We start from the raw sequence: 24445 nt of genomic DNA, 5'->3' as shown, positions 1-24445 counted from the left end.
TCGAGCTACACAGCCCCTCTTTGACACTGGATTTGAAACCACCCTGATTAAAATACATGGAGAATAACTAATGTTTCATGCCTCAATTGTTTCCACAGCCAAGGACAAAGCACAGCAGCAAAAGCTTAACTGCATCATAAATCTGCTTTAGATCGGGTGACAGACACCATTCGACACGTGTTTTTGTATTAAAATTAGGGCAAAAAATAGATCAGATCAGTTAACATTCGTACCATAGTTATTCTATTCTACTCAACAAGTGGTCCAGAATGTGCTGAAAATTAATCAACTAAGACCAACAAATTTAGAGGATCAGCCAGTGGAGTTAAAAAAAGGATTCATATCCACTAAGATTCAAAATGACAATAGTGATGATAGAGAGATAAAGGCAAAGTACAACCTGGAGGCTAATTTAAATCTTGGATTTAGACCCTTGGCCACAACACCAGTCGTAATTTTTATTTTTATTTTTTATATATATTATATATATTAATTATATTTTTTTTATTGTGAAGTATACATCTGAATAAGCTTTCCATTGATCTGTGGTTTGTTAGTATAGGACAATATTTGGCCTATATGCAACTATTTGAAAATCTGGAATCTGAGGATGCAAAAAAATCTAAATATTGAGAAAAAGCCCCTTTAAAGTTGTCCAAATGAAGTCCTTCGCAATGCATATCACTGCTAATAATACATTTTTATACATTTACTGTAGGAAATGTACAAAATATCTTCATGGAACATGACCCTTAATATCCTAATGATGTTTGGCATTAAAGAAAAATAGATCATTTTGACCCAATGTTTTGTTGGCTATTGCCACAAATATACCTGTGCAACTTCTGACTGGTCCATGGTCACAAATGATCACAACTATCATTTAACATTCAATTCCTGTACATATGAGTATTGAAAGATAAAATTCAGCATAATTACACTCATTTGAGGGGTTTAATAATGCTTGTTGATGTTAATATACAACATAGCATAACATAACATAACATAACATAACATAACATAACATAACATAACATAACATAACATAACATAACATAACATAACCTGTTGATGTCATGCGCTAGTTTGAGTTGTAGTTCAGTAATGGCGGCGGAGAAAGATGCGAACGAAACCATTCATTCTGTTATGGCACCGCTGCCGAATATCCAGAAGTTAAAGCCGAAGCAATAACAATCTTTCCTGGGGTTTGTTTCCCTCCTCCCCAACAGGATGAATTCAGGAAAAGTTTGATATTCCAGCTCGCTCAATTAGTGATGAGTTGCTGAAGCTATTCGGACGGTAACTGTTTCTCGTGGGGTCGGAAGGTATTGCCAACATTTAAGTTACAGTGGCTAGTCAGTTATTTTATTCCCCTCCGTCTCTCACCACCCGTGTAAAAATCCCCGGCCGAGTTACCTACTGCTTTTGACAAACACCAAGGTCGTGTGGTGATGTAATAGCTGTCCGAATCCACATCTCTGAGTTTTCAAGATTACATCACTTCAAAATTCACTGTTATAATCATTTTTGACCACTGCAGAGCACCATACGGTTGCTTTGCTGTTATTTGGATGTATTTCTAGACTTGTATTTCTTTAAAATGCTGGCAAGTATTTACAAGAGCAAAATATTTCATCACCGCTCAAACAAATTAAAATAAAACCACTTAAACATTTGAATTGGTCTGTTATTTATAGCAGCATTTATTATAATACCAAGCATATGACATTTTATTTACAGCATACAATCATGTCACGGACCACGTGAGCTGTGCGTTCCCGATCATAAAACTCTCCCGTCCACCGTGGCGTGAATAAATCACAATTCGAATGCACAAGTTTTAGGTTGTATCCTATGATTTTATCACTGAGGTGGCCTGCACAAGTGCACATTTATGTTGTCGGATTTGTGTGAAACAGGCGAAGGGCGCATGACATCACGACCAAAAGTTAGCAATTGATTATGGCAGATCCAGAGTGGCTCAGGGCAGATTCAATAGTTGTAAACCTCAACAGAGTGCCCGCCTTCACGGAAATAAACGCTTGTCAATGGAGAGTGGCCAGACTCTATGTACAAATGAAATGTACAAGAGTCTGGTAAGAACAGGCTAAAAAGTAGTAGCCTTAATTCACAATTTAAATGGAACCTGCACAGTAAAAGTTTATTGTTGGGTTTCTATCCAGTGCCATACTGCTAATAAAATCAGATGATCAAATACAAGGCTTCATCAATTAATATATCTCCTGAGTTGCTTTAAGGGTTTACCATTAATGACAACATGTGACACATCAAAATCTACTGTTTGTTCAAATGCATGGGTTACACCGAGACATGTCAAAATCAAAATTGGTCCAAACAGTGAAGCAATTAAAATGCAAATGTAGAAGATGATAGATTTTATAGTCAGACCTAAGCAATAATACTGCGAGGCCAGCCTATAAACTATATACATTCATGTCATATCATATAAGATGCAGCACATTTTCTCACTCACACACACGTATGTTGATAAATAAAAATGATAGATTTTTGTTAAATAAATATACTGCCATTGAAATATGTTAATTTCTTAAAATACAAAAAAAAAAAAAAAGACTATTTGAACTCTTTGAAGGATAATGCATTGAAGGAGATCTCATAATAATTTAATATAGCTTTACAGTAGTAACAATAAATACACAAATATATTTAATGATATGATTAATATATTTTTAAATATGATGGTTTCATTATAAATATGGTGATTATCTCTAAGGTGGACACCCAACTTAATATGCTATTTACCATCTGAATTTAACCATTTTAATGTCAACAAATGGAAAAGTCAGCCAGCTGTTTATCATCATGTTAAATTTAGCCCCAACAGCAGGGGTGCTTTTTATCCAAATACCATAGTTTTACATATTCTTCCATTATTGAAAACAATTTAACTTTAGTTACCTTTAACAAGACTATTGTCTTAACATATATTCTCATTTGCTTCATTAAATCAACAACTTAAAAAAAACCCATTAAATATTAGATCAAATTAGCACACAATCCCCTTTATGTTGATGTCAAGGGTCAGCCAAATTTCCACATTCATATTTATGAAAAATACGGTTGTTAAGAAAAGTGCTGAGATTAATTTTTGTTCCAACTAGTGGCCTTAGAGGATAAAGTCACCTTTAGCACCTTTAGGTGGCTTCATGTTAAAGACTTCTTCACCGATAACTCTTGTGCATAATTTGGTATACATAGTTTGGTAGTTGTGGTATACATTGGCTCGCCTTCATGGTTTAAAAACCTTCCTCCTAACATACAAACACCACACCACAAAAAACCCCACCCACCCCACAACTGGATCGTGAGGGGGGCATCGGACATGAGGTTTGCGGTATACCACTGCCCTATATGTCACAATCACAACAGGCTCTCCCTCACTCACTCAGCACACCTACCTGAGTATTAAATATGCAAAACTTACACTCATCAGCCCTCATCACCCTCCCCTTTGTCTGGTCTTGTTTGATGTTACAGACTCAACTTCCTTGATACTTACCTGCTAGAAGTTCCTGTGACTCTCTACCACCATCGTTACCTTGATCCAGTCATCCAAATCTACTTCCTGTCATCCAAGTCGTCATCAAGTCATCCTAAGTCTTCTCATATATTCTCTTGTGTGCTTGGATAACCTGTCAGATAAGCTCAACTTTACCATCCAGGTATTGCAGTTTTGCTAACTGCTTTAAGGGTGCGTTCACACTTGGTTCGATTACCTGGAACGCACCCGAATTCCATTGCTCCCCCCTCCCCCGGCCCCCACCGGACTGTGTTCATATTATACGAGCAGAAATTAGATCTTCAGCGCTCTGCTTGCAGTATGTCAGTGACGCTCATCATGAGTGAAACACACACAAAACAAACATTTGTATCAAATCATACGTTATTAATAGTGGTTCACTTCCGCGATTTAGTACGATTGCGTTCACATCATCAACGAACCGTACCAGAGTTCACATGAACCGAACCCCAGACCACCTCTTTAAGCGGATTTGGGTGTGGTTCGCGGGTGCGCACCCGAGTTCGGAAGACCTTGTTCACATCATCCAAACCAACCGAACTCTGACGTTAATCGAACCCGGGTGTGCACCAAAAGTGCTAGTGTGAAAGCACCCTAAATTACTCATCTTCCTGGTTTGTTGACTATGTTCCTGCCGCTTCATTGATTTAATCCATCTCTGTTACCTCTGTGTCTAAGCCTGTACTGTGCATGACAGAAGACCATACCATGACGATGAACCCAGCTGGAACCAATCCCAACATCCCTTTCCAAGAATTAGTTTGTGTTTTACACCGTACTCTCACCTTTTCTGTTCCTTCACAGACACCATCACTCTCCCTGGAACCGCACTGCTTCGCTACCAACAGAACCAAAATATCCTTATTTTGTCATAACTCAATGGAAGGGCTTTACAATGGGCCAAGTCCATCTGGAATCATGGCGGTTTGGTCACACAGTCATTGGATCCCACTTCTGTGAAGTCATTGGATGGGCCCCTGGTGACACCACTGTACGTGCGTGATGAATTAATTTGTCAAAAAAAGACACCATTTTTGATTACTCTCTCAAGTTCAGAGAGTGGGTGAAGAAAAGGGCCAATCGAGCTGGCCTGGGATTTGATCTCTTGGCATTTATTTACACGTACATGTATGCATTTGACACACAGGTGGTGGCGACTGCTGGGATCAAACCAGCAACCTTCTGTGAATCAGCTTGGTGCTTTAACTCACTAGACCACCATCTCCTACAGCATTGCTAATGCTGCCGATCAGTGATCAATGAGTGCCACCAGGAAGCCTAGGGATGATGGGCCCCTTGCATTTTCTTCATCCAGTTAAATTTCCCCATCACCTATTGTCCAGGGTTGAAGAACTGTAAGGCCAAAGCTGTATCTCAACTCTATGCCCCTGATGAAACTCCTTGCCACCTTGCCACCTTACAGCCAGAAAACCCTTTCCGTTGCCCGTTCCAAGATGACCATGGTCACACCTAGGGGTGGATTTTAGTACTGACTTACCTGTATCTAATGGCTTTACCTGTATTCTTGTCATTGTAGATCAGTATTCAAAGGCCTGCTGTCTAATACCTCTTAAACACCTGCCCACAGAAATGAAAACAGCAGAACCACACTTCAAACTTGTATTCCGGAACTTTGTGTGTGTATTCACAGACCTTGTACATGATTTGAGTCATGCATCCTTCGGAAATATGTATTTGCTCGATTTTAGCCTTACTGAAGAACCACCAGATCATCACCAATCATCCACCAAATAACACAGTGGGTGCGAGAAACTGTGGGTTCTAGGCATTTCCAGTTCTCTGTCTAATTATTAGAGGATCTGAAATTAGGCAAAGCTAAACAACGGACTAGAAAAGATCCGAATCAGGCAGATCTGTCTTTGTGAAGGACGCATTACTCAAACCATGTACAAGATTATCCTGGAAGAAAACATGCTTCCTTCTGCTCTGACATTGTTCCCCAACTTGAAGGATTGGTTCTTTGTGCAGGACAATGGAGGACCACCAGATCAAGACGCTTTCATGGCTATCACAATCTCCAAACCACACTTAAAACCTCTGGAATGTAAGCAATAGGGTCATTAGCCATTAAATAAAGCCAGGCTGCTTAAATTTTTTGACTAATAGGGAGCATGCCAAGATGCATGAAAGCTATGATTGGAAATCAGGGTTATTCCACCATTTCCACCAGACAGGGGTGTAAAATACATTACAGGGGACAAAAATGTACGGTCCAGAGAGGTTTTAATTTAGACTTGGTAAACCCAGCCTGATCTGCCAGCGATTTGATTTCGCCCAGTAGCTCAGTATGGAAACCTGTACATAAATTTCTACTGCTTATGTTACACTTTTGTGGGAACCAATCACAGACTGGCTTATCCACCTGGCGTGCTATTGGCGGGTTTAACACGATGATGGATAGAGAAACGATGGGTCGTTGCCCGTTGATCACACCTCTTGTGGTCTGATTGGTTGAAGGACTATCTAATCGTGTACAGAGTTATTCGAATAATCCCAGTTGATCACGCCTCATATGCAGAAGAAAATACAGAGCAGACTCCCCAGACCAATGTTCAATTTTAAATTGAGCTTAGCCTGGAGATAGCCAGACAAGTTTTAATTCCCAAGGTGAAAAATATACAAATATATACAGAAGCAATAGTGAAAAAATAAAATAATAATAATAATACAAAGCAAAATAAATGTATTGATAATTAATAAATATTATAATTTATTATAAAATGATAATTTATTCTTGCACTCAATGGACTGGAAACTAGCTAATGCTAGAAAAGCTGCTGATAATTCATTATTAGAGGGTTGCTAGGCAACGTGGGGGAGAGGACGCTGGCGTTGTCTGTTCGCCGCTTCTCCAGCCACAAATCATGTTACTATACTATTCGATTTAGATTTGATTTGATTTTCTTATGTTTGTGACTAGTCTAACAGTCAGAGCTACAATTGGGACTGTTGTTGATTGCTGGCAGCCACTGAGAGGACGTTGTTCACCATTCTCTGATGTTTATGTTTGAATTGCTGCGGTTGGTTCTGGTTTGAACGACATTTGATGTAGCTCGCCGCGGCTGCTCACTGGTGGTCTCCCTCGGGCTTGAGCTGCATGGTACCTGAAGTTTGCACTGGGCTAGCGTCATCCGGGCCAGCGTCATCGACGTCCGGCATGATGTTGGGATGTTCCGCTTCTCGGCTGCGCCGCTGTTCCGTCTTGCATTGCGGCCGTGGAGCCGCTTGGACTTCTGCGCCGACACCGGTGTGTCCACAGAAGTGCTCGGAAAAATGTTCTGCCTCCTGCATGGTGCTGCGGCGATCCCCATCATCTGAATCATCATGAAGACCCATCATCTGGTTTCAGCTGTCATGCCTCGACGACATCATCAGGACACTGCTGCTGGGAGAAATTTAAAACATGGAGTGGACCACAGTGTGCTGTGGAGCTAACAGAGACTTCCACCATCAGTGGAACATTTTTCATTTTTCATCAGCTCTGTTTCTGTTCTGTTTTCTGTGTTGGTTGATTGTTTGAAGTATTCGATATTTTTACATGTTATTCATTTTTTTTTTTTTTTTTTTCTTTGTTGCACTTTGAGATTCTTCGGAATGAAAAGTGCATTATAAATAAAATCTATTATTATTATTATTATTATTATAATTCATAACATTTGCGGATAACTAATGTTAGAGCAATACCTTATTTTAATAAGCGATTTGGTTTTTAATGTACGGCTTGCATAAACATCGATCTAGTACGAGTTCCCGGGTGGGAAGTCACGGGTTTGACTGCCGTTCCAGTGCACTTTCAGGGGTTGAAGTTTGGAAAAACACAGGTTACGGGTAGCCTGGAATGCACCATTAGTTTGTGTGTATGTGTAATGGTGGAAACCGTTTGTTGTGTACACATACCCACGTTTAGTACCTTCAAAATAAAAGTGCAGGGTCACAGTCAGTCTGTGATTATCATGTTGTCAAAAATATTATATAAACTTGTTTTCTTTGCATTATTCAAAGTCTAAAAACCTTGCATCTTTCTCGTTATTTTGACCAGCTGTCATTTTCTGCCAAAAAATAAATAAATTAAAACAACTATTTTTATTTGACATTTTTAAGAAATGCTGTTAGTAGTTTGTAGAATAAAACAAAAAAGTTAATATTACTCAAACAGATACACAATAATAAATCCAGAGAAACTAATCATTTTGCAGTGGTCCCTTAATTTTGTACAGAGCTGTAAACACACACACAAAATATAAATGCTCACTTACAATACATTATTATTAAATTGACATTGTGCAAACTGTGGCTAAATCAGGCTGAAACTTGGGTCTGTGTGTTGGGTAAGTGGGTCGCTGGCTCTCCGGCTCAGAGGCTCAGAGGAGCCTGATGAACTAGTCTCCATTATTAGCCCTCACTTCTGCTAACATTAACCTGGGGACAACCACCGTTCTTTAGACGCCCAAGAAGTGTTAAAAACTGCACGCCAAGGGACAACATGTTCCAATGAGATTAGAAAGAGAGGAAAATAGGGTACACACACATGAGAATACTTATAAGAGAACAAATAGGACAAAGGCAAAATCTCTGTGCAGGTACTGGACAATGAAGCTCTTGCAAGGTTATCCTCAGTTGTAAAGGACACCGGGTGCTTAACATGTCACACTCTGGAGCACTTAACAGGACAATTAGAAAGCATGGCTTCTGTCCCCACACTGATTTACGGATGTGTGCTGGATTAAATGCCAATACCCCTGCACTAATGTTTCTCACTATGAGTAGTGTAATGGCCAAAAACAGCTTTAGAAGGAGCAAGTTGAGGTGAAAATGATTCCTTAAGTCTAAATATAGATTTCAACATACAGATGGCTTTTCTACAGCCATGCAAGCTATTCATTTTTACACTTAGAATGCAAAGGATTTAGGTTATGTGACAAGCTGATTTCAGAACTGCATACTTGCATATGACTGGCTGTTTTTGCAATATCTTTCTATGCAGTGATAGTGAGAGTAGTATGCAAGTATGCCGCTTCGAATTCAGCAATAGTCTCAGCACGTCCACTGCCCATCGCCCACCCATTGTTTTACACACACAAAACACCATTTTACACACTTATGCACCTTCTGGAAGTAAGGGCACAGAAGTCTTCCTATCCATTTGTTTAGTCGTGATGCACCAAATACTGTTTCCGGGTCCAAGCCTCTATATTAAGTTACATCTCAACAGCCATTTATGAGTATACTATTAATTTACAGATACGTTTTTAAAAACACAAGTGGACCATCAAATTTGGGAGTCTTAAAAACCTCTCAGGTTATGTTCCTTAATGGCAAAAAAAATTAAAAAAATGTGGCTGGTCACACTGGTGGTCTCTCCCGGTCTAAGTTGGTAGTTCTTGGCCAGAATTACCAGCAATAAAGACAGAACTTAAAGTTGCAAGTCAAAAGTTACGCAAGATTATTTGTGACATAATGCATGAGAACTTGATGCAATGTTTGTCTGCTGTTTTCTAATTCTGAGCAAATTCGATTCTCGCATTTGTAAAACCCCATGCTAAACCACACACACATGCTTTTGGGCCCAAGTGGACTATTCAGTAATGATTCCATCAGAGCCAATATTAAAGTGTCAATCTGGAGCCTGGCATAGAAACAAAATTGACACAGGAAAAGTGAAGGACATTAAGCTCTGGATATGTTGTCTAAAATGTCATTAGCGCTAGTTAAGAGTCTCTCATTACACAATAGTGGTTAACGGAGAACAGGAGTAAATGCCACAGTTGAGGCTGATCTCATCTCACCCACAGGCTACAGAGCTGAACCTGGTGCTAATCTGATAGGTCTACTCTCTATATCTGCATGAGCAGGGCTGTCAAGAGGAGTCCCTCAACATGCTCCACAATATGCTCAACCTGCGTTCACTGTTATAGATGCAAGCAGATTAAAAGGGACCGCAAAATAACTGGCTGTGTTCGTTCAAAAGTGATTTCTATGATAGTTTAGTATGTGATCTGACCTTGTGAGCAATGTTTGCTCACAATGTCAGAGTGCCTTATTGCAAGAGTGAAGTGGTGAAACGCAAACAAAAACTTGTTTTCTTATTATTTTGTTATTTCACTTTTTACTTGTTTGAAATAACTTTCTCGGAAGTTTGAATAAAGTGGGTCTAGGAACACAAATTTAAAGTGAGGACATGGTGTAATCTATGGCTCCTTTCACAAAGTTATAATGAACCATTTTCCATATTTATGTTCTCTAGATTGTTCCCTCCTACAAATAGCGACTTGGACTCTTTTTAAATCCCCTCTCTACACTTCAAACGCATCAGTGGACCGCTGGATACCCTCCGGGCTCATTTCCCCCAGGTTTGGTGGCATGATTGTGATTGCAGCAGATCAGAAAAAAGTTTTGGGAAAGTGGAGCCAATTTTAATCTCAATTATAGTATAAACATTTGGGTCGAGCATAGCCACTCAGAGAACGTGTGTTTGCGGTACACAGAATTAGTAGTTAAAACAGATGAATGGTTGAAATAGCAGCAAGTCAGTTTCATAAATTGAATAAGCAGTATTAGTAATAATATTTATATTAATAAACCTTTTTAATGCTGTACTAATAAATTAAATCAAATTATATATGTGTGTGTGTGTGTGTGTGTGTGTGTGTGTGTGTGTGTGTGTGTGTGTGTGTGTGTGTGTGTGTGTGTGTGTGTGTGTGTGTGTGTGTGTGTGTGTGTGTGTGTGTGTTTGAAAAATTACCTACAAAATATGTATTTCTAACCTATAGAATACAATTTGATGTATAACTAATGTAACTAATGTGTAAATAGCGACCAGTATCAAGCTTTTTAAAAAAAGATGCAAAAGTATCACAGAATGATCCCATGCGACACGCCGTATATTCTAAGTGGTCTAGGGTATACGATAAGGTTTGGTGGAAAACAAACCAAACTTTAATGTATTATTTAACTAAACTATTGACCTTGACCATAATTTTTTTTTTTTTTTTTTTGCCTTTAGCGGTCCATAAAAAAGATGCATATGGCATTAGAACATCATCAGAGTGAGTAAATTATTGTTAGGTTTGTGTCAGTTCGTTCTGTTGATTCTTGGTTGGTGACAGCTCTGACACTCCTATTGTCTTGTCATGGTGAGCGTGCGGTTCCGTGCGCTCCTCTGTCTAGTTTGGTTTCGGTTCTGTGTCGGGATTTGGACATTCACAATTCGTTCATGTCTGGTTTTGTTTGAGCACATGGCTTGTGATTGTGTTTGCTGGCCATGTGCTCATTTTTTGTTTGTTTAGTGTGAGCACATGGCTTATCATATGTGTTACTTTGTGCCATGTGCTTGCAAGTCTATTGTGTAACCCCACCCTTCTTGTTATCTGATTATAGGTTAATTCGCCTCGCCTGTCCTCACCAGCCCTTGTTAGCTCCCTAATTAGGCCCCGTCCCAAATGGCACACGTCATGTGCACTTTCGGTCTTGTGGACTTGTGTGCCGATGCGTGCGCGTGTCTGTTAAGTCCACAAGGCCTTAGAGTGTCCCATTCGTCATTTAAGCTTAAAGAAGGGTGCTCGTGAGCGCCCCCTTTGCGGCAGTCAAAGCGGCATTGCGTTGTGAAAGTGCAGACTGAGAGGAAGGCAGTGAGGGTTTAGGGTGCCATTTGGGACACGGCCTTATTCTCCTTGTGTTTGCAGTCCTGTGCCAGATCGTTGTCGAATATAACGCTTGCGTCCTGCCCTGGCTGATCCTGTTTGCCTTGTCCAGTTGTCAGTTAAATTTTTTATTAATAAAAAGACCAAACCTTGCATCCTTGAGTTCTTGCTGCATTCATTTACTTTTTAGTGTGAACTATCCCTTCATGACCAATTAGTTGTCACACGATCTGAAGTTGAAATTATGCAGTTTTGTGCATCTCATCCTTCTACCTCTCTTAGCTTTCATCTGTACCATTTCCCACAATATAAACATGCCATTGCGTTTTGTTGTTCTAGTACATCAGTGTTCGGGCTCAGGGATTAGTTTGTCTAAACTCCCTGTAGTAGAATGAAAATAAAGATCTTTCTTCCACGCTTTGTCTTTCCTTCTCTCTCTCTCTGTTTCTCAGTCTTCCTTGTGCACTCCTTGGCTCTCCTCCTGGCTTGTCAGCTGCCAGGAGCTGACGTCTCCTTTCATGTTCCATGCCCGGCGAGGGCTTTGAACATTCGTTTGATTCTTTTAAGATAATAGCTGGTTAGCTGTCAGGGAGAGGATGATCAGTTAAAACCTTAATCACTGCCTGTCGAGTTGCATGACAGTTTTTTTTTTTCTCTCCTGCCCATTCCTTCTGCCTCTAAAATTAATCTGCGTAGCAAGGCAACAGCAAACACAAGAACACAGTTGTTGGTAGGAAGGGTAAAGCAGGGGTGGGAGTGATGTTTTTCTCCTGATATGAGAAGAGATGTTGGTTTGGTTAGTGCAAACCTCACCGGCAGCTGCGAGAGAAGCGGTGAGGTCATGATGGATCTACTAGTCCCCTTTTCTTCATGTAACCTGTCACCTGCTCCTTATACCTGCCAACCTAAGAACAGAGAAAACGGCCCTGATCTTTCTTACCTGTCAGCATATAACACTTATGTGACATGGTCTGCCAGGTGTAGGAGATCTTCTCATAGGCCATAGAGAAAGAGATGGCCTTGATCAGTCAGGCTAAAGAGCAGCGCACTGTCAACGAATGATATACCAAAGCCAGAATGGGAACGTCATCCAGAAAGTATAAGTATATGACATGGGAAGTGGAACTTGTGGAAAAGTTTTACTTCAATAAAGTGTTTCACACAATAAAGGGTGTTGGTAATGGGCATGATAAATGGGTACCATTGTCACAATCTAACACTCAAAGTTAATCTAGAAAAAGATTAAATATTTATGAAAACTGTTGAATGTAATCTTTAGCAAAAATAAGAATGAATGAATCTAATTTTCATACTGTAGCCATTTTACATACACGTCATGCCAATTTTTTTAAAGTATATTATGGTTACATTTAATTGATAAAATGATAATAATAATAATAATAATAATAATAATAATAATATTGTTAAATATTACCTATTTTAAAAATGTCAAGTTTTCCTGTCATGGCAAAGCAGAATTTTCATCATAATTAATCCAGTATTCAGTGTCACATGATCCATCAGAAATCATTTTAATATAGGCTGATGCTTAAGAAATATTTCTATATTTTATCAATGTTAAAAACAGTTGTGCTGCTTATTTCTATGGAAACCATGACAAAGAAGAGCATTTATTTGAAATGGAAATATTATTAATCATTATAAACACCTTTACTTTTTATTTTAATCCATTTAATCAATCTTAATGGATGTTTAATAAAATGACTCATTTATTATTTAAAAGCAAAAAATAAAAAAATAAAAATACTGACCTCTAATGTAGCTTACAGCATTTGATTTTGACAAAATTATTGATTTTTCTTTTTAATGTTTTATTTCTATTTTATCAATCCATCAGAATTGGTCAGATTTCTTAGTATCTGTGCATCCCTAGTGCTAAATATCAATATAAACAAGAAGTTAATATAATGTAATCTGCATTTCATACTAAATCCAGGCAATATCCGCTCTGTACAGCGATCACAATGTGAAGTGATACGTAATTATTTATTTATTTTAAATTAAACGCTTGGACCACCGCTTACATTTGCTAATAGGAACTAACTGTACATTTTTTATACTATGACATACAATGGTGGTCTGCTTTGCACAGTTGTCAAGTACATTACTGTTATAGCGTGAACCAGAGGTGGGTGAGGGTCTGTCTATCAGAGGGAAAAAGAAGGCATTGTTTGCATGCTGTAGCTTTATCTCCAGATACATGGCACTCTGACCTTTTCAGTCAGTACAGCAAAACATTTCCAAGAGAAATCACAGCAAATAAAGCCATTCAGCACTGGAAGGTCGCCAGCAGCCACAAACATGTATGGATCTGAACACAAGAAACCAGGGTCAGAGGTCATCCTCAATAACATAGAATACAATAGAAAAACATATGACAAATAAGGGAAGGAGTAGCACAGAAGAAAAAGGGGGACAAAATACATTACAAAAATAAATCTTAGATCAACAGATCAATTTTAACCTTAAAGGTGCATTATGTAGTATTTTTATAGTAAAATATCCTAAAACCAGCAGGCCAGTGTTTTAAATATTGTTCAGTTGAGTACTTACAATATCCCAAACTATTTGTAAATTGTGAGAAAATTGCTATTTTAACCAAGGAGCCGGGACGTCTGAGGGAGTTGCCCGTAAATTGCGTCATATCTGCGTCACCTTCGGTTTTATTTGGCAGAAACGCTTTTCTCTTAGCAGTGTGAACAAGTGTCACAGCAGCCGCTGTGTAACGTCATAACATAATTTTAAACACACTTAAATGTGTCTAATATGATAAACAGAGCTGCGTTATCTCATATTCATGACCGGAAAAGCGGAAACGGCGCCAGTGACTGTGTTTATCCATTCATAATAAAAGTCCCGTAGCTCGCGGGCTTTGTGTTTGCGTAACAATCACTCCAGCGGCCTTGCTCAGCTCCCTCAACATTCAGCCCTGCTTTACACCACAGTAACGTTAATAATAGGGTTGGGTACCGAAACCTGGTGCTAATATAGCATAAATATCTGCTAATATACAGAACAAGGATTTCGGTTCCTCATTTCGATGCCATCAAACGTGGTTTCGCACCACGTTTTGAGCCGGAGACAGACACGCTCAGCTCTCGTCAAATATCACAACGATTCAGTGTTTTCAACCACATCATATTTATTTTAGGTTTCAGACATTTAAATGCACATAAGAAGCAGCAGAAACATAGCCTAGAAATCTAGACGCACCCTAGCGGCAGCAAATTTAATTTGCCCGCAAGTGTCGTCTAGGAACTCTCAATACCCTTCTGAGCTGTGTTCCTCAAAATCTGGATGGCCCAATCACATCATGTATAGAGTCGGCGGGGGGGGCCATAATGACGGCCGAGTTGCGTTTGCGTGCTTCTAGTAAACACAGAAACTGGCGAACGGCGGCGGTCTTTCGAATCAGCTCTGACCGCGACTCTGGAAGACTTGGAGTTAAGCTTTTCTCTGAGAAGAGAACAAAGAACGGCACTGAAGTCATTCTTAAAAAGGGAAGATGTGTTCGGAGTTTAGCCGACCGGATACGGCGAATGTTTAATCAGTCAGCGAGCTCTGCTTCACCTTCGTTGCTCTGGTTGGTTGTAGCGCTATCCTATCGCGTGCAGAGGGAGTTTGAAAGACAACCGTTTATCCCGCCCCTCGGACTGAGCCCTGTCTATGGTGAGTTTCCAGACCAAACATCTTGATGTGGGTCTGGCTTGTCAGGCTAGCAAAAACACGCTCTACTCTATTCTTCTCCGAGTTCACCGGTCACTTACTTTTATGCATTTCGTGAGACAAGGATGAATTTACGGGATGTAAATCCGACAGATCCGATTCTCTGAGGCGCAAACTAACATTGCAGCGTCCATCGCGCATTATAGATCAACTAACATGATCTATACAACTTGTCATTATGACAAAACACATTCACATTACACATATTTGAAAATCAAAATATCAGATAGCTCATGACATATAGGTAACAAGTTTGTGAATATTTTGAATAAAGAAAAAAAAAAAAAAAGAAATAAACCATTACAGCTGAGCTCTGAGCTGTCATACAGCACTTTTGTGGCTACTGTGTGTCTCTGTCACGTGAGAAGCACGACGCGTTGTCATGGAAACAACAATGTGATGTGTTCTAAGCCAGAGAATATGGTCATATTATTGCATAATAATGCTGAACTGAAACTGGTTTGTAGCAGACCAAGACTACAGACTACTTTGTTGTTATTAGGGCTGTAATATCACTAGTATTAGTGCTGTTATTTAGTGTTAAATTAGGCCTATTGTAGTTGGGTTAGGTGGCTTTCTTTACTGTGAATTTGTGTTTTGTATCTATTTATATAATTAAGTATACTTTGAACTTTTAATAAATTGTTAAATTTAAAGAATAAATAAATAAATAAATTTATATAAAAATTTATATAATAAATAAAATATAATATAATATAATAAATAAAAATCTATAAAAAGCCATTATTTAATGTCATCCACCGTCGTTTTGTGGCTCTTTTTTTAAAAGTATCAATTCATGCACCGTTTAGGCACCAGTACCGTTTTAAAAGTACCGGTTTGGCACCGGAATCATAAAAAACCTAAACAATACACAACCCTAGTTAATAATCACATTCATGAACATCATTTCTGCCCGAGTCCTTTCCCGATTATTTTCCACTGGCTGTGAGGTGAAGAATGCATATCCCAAGATTCAGCACTCAAACTTGCCATCATAAAAAGCCTCGTTTCCACCGAAATTACCCGGAAAAATTTGTACCAGGAACTTTTTTTACAGGAACTTTTTTCCCCCAGACCTGCAACTGTCTGTGTTTCCACTGCGGTCTAAAATACCGTGAAGATTAGGCAAATTAGTCTGGTGATGTAGGACTGTGCGTGACTGCTCCTCCCAGTCAGTGACGGACAGTAATCCTTTCTGCACGACAATGTCTGCAACAATAATAAGTATGGAGAAGATTCAAGCTGTGCTGCTTTTGCTGGTTATGTATTGGTTTACTAAATAGGAAGTTAAAACGGCGGAAAAAAGCACTGATACTAAAGGGTATTCTGAGAGCTGGTAAAGCTAGATTTGTGTTATTATCAGCTTTTATGGACATTGACCGGGAAATGGCTGTGATGAACGCGCACCATCAGACAGAAAGAGCAAGACTGATATTTACTGAACGCAGAACGAACCTCGCAAAAGACTTTTAAAAAAGCTGGTTAAAATAAAATGCTGCATGAGCTAAACCAATCAGCATGTTCAGTGCCCAAGTGCCACCCTCAAAAGATCCTGAACATTGAAAAAGTACTACCTCGCAAGCAGGGCCGTTTGGAGGGGGTAATGTTTACCCAGAATTCCATTTAGACCCTGGTTCCTGCGGTCGGAACACACCGAGTACCACCCCAAAGTTCCTAGTTCCTGGGGAAAGTTCCTGTGGTGGAAACGCGGCTAAACTACGCCTTTGTTTTGAACAGGTGACCTCTAGCAGACGGAAAAGTTACATAGTGCAGCTTTAATTGGTAATGACTATGCTGAACGAACGAAAATATAAAATGTAATTTATAATAATATAATTAGTAAATTATTTAAACAAATTAAAAAGTAATTCTAATTCAAATAATTCAACTAAAAAGCCATGCAAACTGTTGCCTTCACTTTAAGCTGTATGAACACCCACTTTTTTCTTTTGTATTATATCACAAGTAGAATTCTGTCAGCTGAGGCCATTCCGTGTTCGTCAGGTGACCCCTCAGGTCTCCAAAGCAACCAGTGTCTAAATAATTGTTGCTGCCTCTCTCAGAATAATCACGAGTTTGGTTCTCTTGAAGTAAAGCGGAGAGTGTCTCATCGCCTGTTGCGGTAAAGTCACCTCAGAGACATTGAGAACAATGGTGTGTTGTGACAGAACGACACAAGGGGATTTAAATACATAATATGTGACAATGCAACAAGTCGGCAGAGGGATGCAAACCCGGGCAAAGTGCCATATAAGCTGCCAGCTCCACTGAAGGCTTCATCCAAGGATCTGTGGCGGGATCCTGAAAGTCGTCAAAGGCGGCTCAGTTAGCAGATGACGGGTGCATGCTGCATGTGTCTTCTCCTTATTCCTCTCTTTCATCAGACCCAGACTTAGAAGTGACAGTACTTTGCCTGACAAAGGGATTTGTAATATCACAGGGAGAATACGCTTCAGTCCTTATTATTTCACATTATTCCTGGTAATGAATCTTAAAACAAGATATGCCGCCTAAATTGCTACAGTTGTACCCCGTGCATCCCGTAAGCACGCACGGAAACATAGAGTAGACACGCAGACAAAAATGAAAATAAATACATGCATACATGCATGCATACATACATAAACACTGCATAGGTTGTCAGCCTGCCATTGTTTGCAGTTTCTAGTTTTAGAAAACTGCAACAAAAAAAAAGGAACTGCACAAAATAAATAAATAAATAAAATAAAAAAGGGAAAGAAACCAGGATAAATTGGGGTTTACAGCACAAAAGCCCACTAATCCTTGCATTTGGATATTTGAAACAGAAGCTCCGGAGAGAAAGCATCAAAGACAGCTCTAAATTAGCCTGTGAAAAACACACACACACACACACACACACACACACACACACACACACACACACACACACACACACACACACACACACACACACACACACACACATACACACAGAGAGAGAGAGAGAGAGAGAGACGAGAAGCCTGCCGATTTCCACCAGTGTGAAAAGACAAGGGAGCTGCAATCTCCTAGGGGCCCAGATTAGAAACATATACTCATTATTCTCTCTCAGTGGGTGTCTAAACCCCAAAAATCCTGCTTCCAGGGAGAGCACTGAGACATGTTAACCCCGGCGCTGCTCTCCCTTTGTAGCTGTGCATCGTTAGCCGCTCCGCAGTCGCATCTCGAAGGGGAAAACTGACGAACGCTGGCAATTAGAACTCCAAGTATGTGCTTGTTCAGATCCACGAGTGGAACAGTCTTAAACACATTATAGAGGAAAGTTAAACAAAAAGACAAGGGTGCACATATCTATATACGCGGTAATCATCTTGTTTTCTTTTTTACTTCTTTATCATCATTCCCTTTTCATTAAAAGTAACATTCGGCTGTCGCAGGAAGCCCTTTTCCCTGAAGCTTCCCTCTTAAGAACTGCACCACTCGAGAGTGTGAAGATGAGAATGAATAGGCCCAATCGCTATGGGTCATCGGGTACGTGTTTACTCCTGACACGTGAAGGCAAAGATGAGCACAATATGAATAAATAAATACCTGAAAAAAATTCTCCACCAAGTTCTTGCCTCTACGTGACCCCGCAAGGATATAAGAATGCTGAATAGTGTTGAGTGCTGCATTCAGCAAAACCTGAATGAAAGTGAGGTGCTGGTATCTTGATACAGAAAGAAGAGACGGGTTCTCAAAAACCCCTCCACCACAACTCAAAGTGACCTTTGAGGCAGGTTTTTGTGAAGGTCGTGGTGAATGGGGAGACTGGTTGGTGAAAGGTCTGGTCCCTCTGTTCTTAAGGGAACTATCTATGACGCCTGGAGTGTGCTTGTAGTGCGAACATATTGGTGCTATTCAGAAGATCACAGCGTTCTAAGGAGCTTTCATTAACATGGCAGACTACCTTCATGCACAAATGCAGGAAATGACAAGAAACTAAGTTTATGACAATGAAAAATATTATAATTGAATGCACTTTGTGAAAAATGTCTGTGTTTATAACTCTAAAATGAGCTGAAAATGTTTAAACAAACCCTTAATAATTTACTTGAGTGATAATTCAAAACAATAAACGAAAACAAATCATTTTACCGTTGACTCAGATACGTGCTTTCTAATATTGTTCTCGGGATTAATCATGGTTCATAGACAGGAACAGTAAATATTTAAGATTCTGCTATTTTGTTCAGATTGAATTAGTGTTTATCTCATTAGGCTCATCTGGAACGACAAGGCAGCCATGCCATGTGATTTCAAAAGTTTAGTAAATAATCCACCCCTTGTCTTTGAAGTCTAATGACCTAGAATGGCTAATGCTGTTTAGTACCCAAGGAAAGTAATGAGTGCTTGATTCAGTGATGTGTTGTAGAGCAAGCCGTGATACCCATGCTGAAGGAGATACCGAATTGTTATTTTCACTGCCTCTAAGCTTTAAAGCAGTTGTTCAAGTAATTATGAGCATTTTGATTTATTTACTCTCCCTAGTGTTGTTTGAAACCCTTTAGTGTGTCTTTCTTTCATGGAAACATTTTGAAGAATATCCTAGCTGCTCACTTGCTCAGATAACACAGTCAAACCAAAATTTATTTAGACACTACATTCTCACACATCACAGTTTATTCGCTATAGTTTAGAAAATAATAATAATATATAATACATTTTATTTGCATTGCACTTTACATTTGGTAATAAAATATGACAAGAACTCAGAACTGTGTCAGAACAAATTCATCTTGATTATGTCAGATAACTTGGATAGAAAGGAATTTAACGGATTACAATCAACCAATCAGCTGGCAGCTGTTCAATTTAAGTACACTGTTATATAATGCCAATTTAGTCTAACAATTACCAAGCAATGCTTCATTTTGTTCCGTCTGTGGTGTAAAATGTTGCATTAGCAATTAAAGAAAAACATGGTCAGGTCAAAGTGTCCGATTCATTTTAGTCACAAATGTTTTATTGTTAGTCCACTATATGAAGAATTTTTGGGTATAATATGTCAGTTTACTTTATTTTGCTATCCTCACTAACATAAATTAACTATAGTGTCCTGCACCCACTAGTAAAATTATATGTGAATAATTTTTGGTTTGATTGTAGACTCATAAGGTTGGGATTTTTAATATCTCTTTTATGTTTTAAGTCACAGGCTACAATTATTTGAAAAATAAATTTTATTACAATTTAAAATAACTTTTCTAATTTAATGCATTTTAAAATGTAATTTATCCCTGTTACGGCAAAGCTGAATTTTCAGCATCATTACTCCAGTCTTCAGGAGTAATGGCTCCACACTTTTATGGAGCATGTTTTTGTCATTTTGGACCTTGACTGGTTTGACAAGACATGAGGATGAAGAATTTATTTTTAATATACTATCCCTTCAAGTAAAGAAATCCACCATGCTAGTCTCTAATATATGAAGGCAACAGTCTAAACCACCTCCCACATTTATCCTACTTTTTTAGGGTCTCAAGCACCGTGAATCCATAGTTATGTCTGAGGATTTGTGGACACTAATGGCCCTTTCCTACCTTTCAGCAGAGAACAAAGACCAGTGACCTTATTGCATTTCCCCCCTCACAGACCACAAAATTAAGGTCAACAAGTGGGCAAATGTCAGAGGGTCAGTGGGGGAAGGATGGAGAGCATTGTTACTGAGAAAAAAAGGCCCGGCCAAGAATGGCCGAGGCACCCATCTAAACCCACACTACACAGATGCTTCCAAAAGCAGCACTTCTACCCCCTCAGACCTCCTCCATAATTCTCACTCCTCGTTTCCCCCCTCACCTCCACCTCCTGTGTTCCTTCATTTGGTCCAGGCAGAATTGCAGCATGCTGTCATGCCTTGGTAACAAGCTGATCAGAGCAGGCCGGGCTACCTCGTACAGACAGTAGCAATTATCGCAATCAACAGCTCGGTCCAATTATAACTTCCTGCTCATTATGCCCAAGGGGCCCCGTGGTCCAACTTACAAGAAAATTAAGCGGCTGCCTCGCTTTGCATAACATAATTTGAAATGACAGGGTGTGACATCAAGGGCTTCTGACCCTGCCAGCAACTGGCCCCATGTGTGGCAACAATTTACACTGCCAAATTGCTCCCAGGCTGCCCTTGGCCGAGGAAGCAAGGATGCGCTCCTACCAAACACTAGCTCCCCCCAAACAAAAGTGGTTGTCTGTATGAATGCCAGTACAGGAGTCTTACCACTCTGGCCCATGATGCATCTGAGCTAAAAGCTGGACTTTACTAAGAAGAGATGCTCAAAATACCTCCCAACATGAACTTACTATATCATTAGAGTTAGGATTAGGGCTAGTTGCTTGTAATTATGCACATATTTACTGTTATTACTATAGTAAGTACATGTAAGATGTGTAGCAGCGACACTAAAATAAAGGTTTACCCATTTTTTTTATTCTAATCTTAGTTACAGGTGTTCTTTTTCTGGTTGTTGTAAACTTCATACTTTTTAAAGTGGTTGTAAGATTTAAAAAAACAAGATTATGCTTTGTATAGTTTTATTAAGATTGAGCCAGTACATAAAAAAATAAAATAAAATAAAAACTATTCTTGCTGATAGTATGATAAGCCTAATAAAATTTGTGCAAATTTTAGGCATACTTCATGTGTTCTCGCATGTTCACATCAAAACTAATATGGCGGCAGATATTTAACATTTTATATAGTCATTCCTTCTATCAGTGATTTTAGTGTAGCTAGTAAGGTCTACTGACATACAAATGTCCCTCATCAAATGATGTTATGTTTTAACCACATATGTCAAGAGTACACAGAATTCTGCAGTGTACATATAACTTTGAATCTCCAGTTGACATTGTCAAAATGTTCTCACATCAATGACATCATTGTAATATTTGCATAATGTAATGCGATTGGTCTATTGTCTTACATATAGTATGTTCATACTGTGAAAGCTCTTTTCTTGCTTTTCCATTTACTTGCCTCAATTTCTCTCTCTAATTCATATTTAATTACTCCAACAATAATTTTAACTCAAACTTATTCTACACATCACAGCTGCCAGGAATCACAAATCTAATTTTATATCCTGACAGATGGCTACTATTTACCCACTGCATTCAGCAACAAAACCTAAAAAAAAAGAAATTTCACATTATCTTCAATGCCCAGGTAAAAAACTAAATAATATTACGAAACAGGCCTTAACATCTTTGCAAATTTTTGCACAAAAAAAAAAAAAGTAAAGTGTCTCATGAGCTTGTTTTCACTTATGCTGAATAAAGGAGACACGTTGGTGACGGTAACTATGTTCCCTGATTAGAACAAAGTAGAGGAGAAATAAAGTGATATCTCACAACTCCTGCTGGCTCTCTCATGAGGCTCCTCACTGTTGGGTTTCTTAATTATTATTTTTTTCCTTCCATTACAGAAAAAAGAGAGAAAATAGGACATTTTTGTGAGTATCTTGGTGCAGCATGTTTCATTAATGTGAGGCTGATAAATTGTAGTCGGCGTAATTAAAGTTAACTGATGAGGACATACGTAGAAATGTTTTGTTAGCAGGCTAAGAGACGGATGAAGGCAGTGAGTAATTGCTTTGGATTAATTATTTGGATATGGGGTACTTGTGAGTCCACCACTCCTAAGGGGGTTTTGGGATAGCTGAGGGCGGGATGCGAGGGGAGAGCTTCTGTATGAGAACGTGTCTGGAGCTGCAGTCTCACTGCAGGCACAGATAGCAGGACAGACCCTCAGTAGAGTCTAAAACCAGGTCGATCTATTTAAAAGTGTGTTCGAAAAAACCTCCTGATAATCGCATGCTAAACCAGCAACAGACAAAAAACGCATTACTTGATTAGAGAGGTTAATCAAGTTGATGGAGAAAAAACTTAGGATGAAAAAAATCTCAAGATATCGAAGTTATTTAAAAAACAAAAGACAATCCGATTGGTCTCTTGACCTTGTAGCTGGGAGGAAGAAAACTTGATTTGTAAATCATTAAATGTAGGTCTACCTATAATTTCAGGACTCAATAAAGTGATCTTGACGCACAGGTCAAAACTAGATAAAATTAAACCTAGGCAGAAATAAATTCTAAACTTTTAGTGTCATTCCCTTATTTTGTGGCACATTTTTGCATGTGCATGCACTAGTACAGGGGTTTTCCAGAAGGTTTTAAGGGGTCCTCAGAAAAATTCATATAATTAAAAAGACAAAAGCAAAAATAGATAAAGTCTACCGAACAATCTGTTTAATTTCAAACCGTTTCTCCCTTGTTTGCCTTATACATACAACAATTCTGGAAAGTATCTTTAGTGAGATCTTCTCACTATAGTCCCCTTCATCTTGCTCACTGGGGTTGTAAGTAGGGGTTGCACCGACTAGTCGACTAATCGACTAGTCGACTCTGCCATGACGCTTTAAGGTTGACGTCGACTAGTCGCTGGCCTATATAGGGCGCAACAGGATAAGCAATTTCCTGACGTAAAGGCTCTGTTTTCAAGTTAGTTAAAAATGACAAATAAAGGCAAACTCCTGAGATCTCTCCAAAAGACATGTTTTATTATACCATCTGGATGCTCAAAACTGATCGGGAGAATGCATGCTTATTGTACACGTAAGTTAATCCTCGCGCTAAGCTAATGCATGCTTCATTGCAACGCACACACATAGCCCATCGGGCGCGCCTCACACAAAACCATTCAGTAGCGCAGACATGTATTGTCAACACTGTTCTGTCATTTATTAATAAAATAGTTTAGAACGGCTTAGAGAAGTTCTAGCATATATTTATTGATAACTAAAGCTCACAGCTTCACTATTAGTAGCGAGACGCTGCCAGGTAAAATTAATTCAAATGCAATCACTCACTAATGCATTCATATACATGTAATCTTTATTGTGCTACTTTATCTGTATCTTATTCAGAATGTACAGAAAACTGTGATAAAAACAACTACCATAAGACAAAAGAACTGATACAAAAGCTATTAAGTAGGAGCAATATCCTCATGGGCGGTGCGGTGTCATATGCCATAGCTGTCCTGTCTGTGCACAAGAAAACTTGTGTTCGCTCAGCTCAAGGCTCAGATTTTTTTTTTCCATTAATGACATCATCAGCGACTAGTCTACGTTGACTCGACTTTCATCACATAAATTTCGACTTTAAAAAAATCGGAAGTCGTTCAACCCCTAGTTGTAAGGCAGTATTCTTAATTCAGTATGTAAGTTGCTTACATACATTTATTGTGAAATCTGCTTATGCAATTGTAAAAAAAAAAAATTATACATCCAACATTAAGTATAGCCAATTTAAGTTTAGAAAAAATATGTTGTATTTAGAATGACACACTTACCATTTATCTAACAGTTGTTGTTTTTTCATATGTAAAAATATATAGAATTAGGAAGGGGGTCATAAAGGTTCATCATATTTAGGGGTCGTTGGTATCAAAGTTTGAAAACCCCTGCACTAGA

At 38.9% G+C, this 24445-nt stretch overlaps 1 long non-coding RNA gene across 3 annotated transcripts in view; it reads right to left on the bottom strand.

Moving 5' to 3' along the window:
* Window positions 1-24445, bottom strand: part of LOC137058748 (uncharacterized) — a 217004-nt gene that overhangs the window by 163467 nt on the left and 29092 nt on the right. Inside the window, exon 3 of one of the 3 annotated variants that reach the window (XR_010900822.1) lies at window positions 13330-13555. The exons of the other annotated variants lie outside the window; for them this stretch is intronic. This is a non-coding gene — a long non-coding RNA (uncharacterized lncRNA). Of the gene's footprint in view, window positions 1-13329; window positions 13556-24445 lie in introns of those variants that run through there. 3 annotated transcript variants of the gene reach the window in all.

The sequence above is a fragment of the Pseudorasbora parva genome, chromosome 22 (genome assembly GCF_024679245.1).
Source record: "Pseudorasbora parva isolate DD20220531a chromosome 22, ASM2467924v1, whole genome shotgun sequence".
NCBI lineage: Eukaryota > Metazoa > Chordata > Actinopteri > Cypriniformes > Gobionidae > Pseudorasbora > Pseudorasbora parva.
Note: the sequence above shows the minus strand (reverse complement) of the source record. Positions and strands in the feature narration are given on the sequence as shown.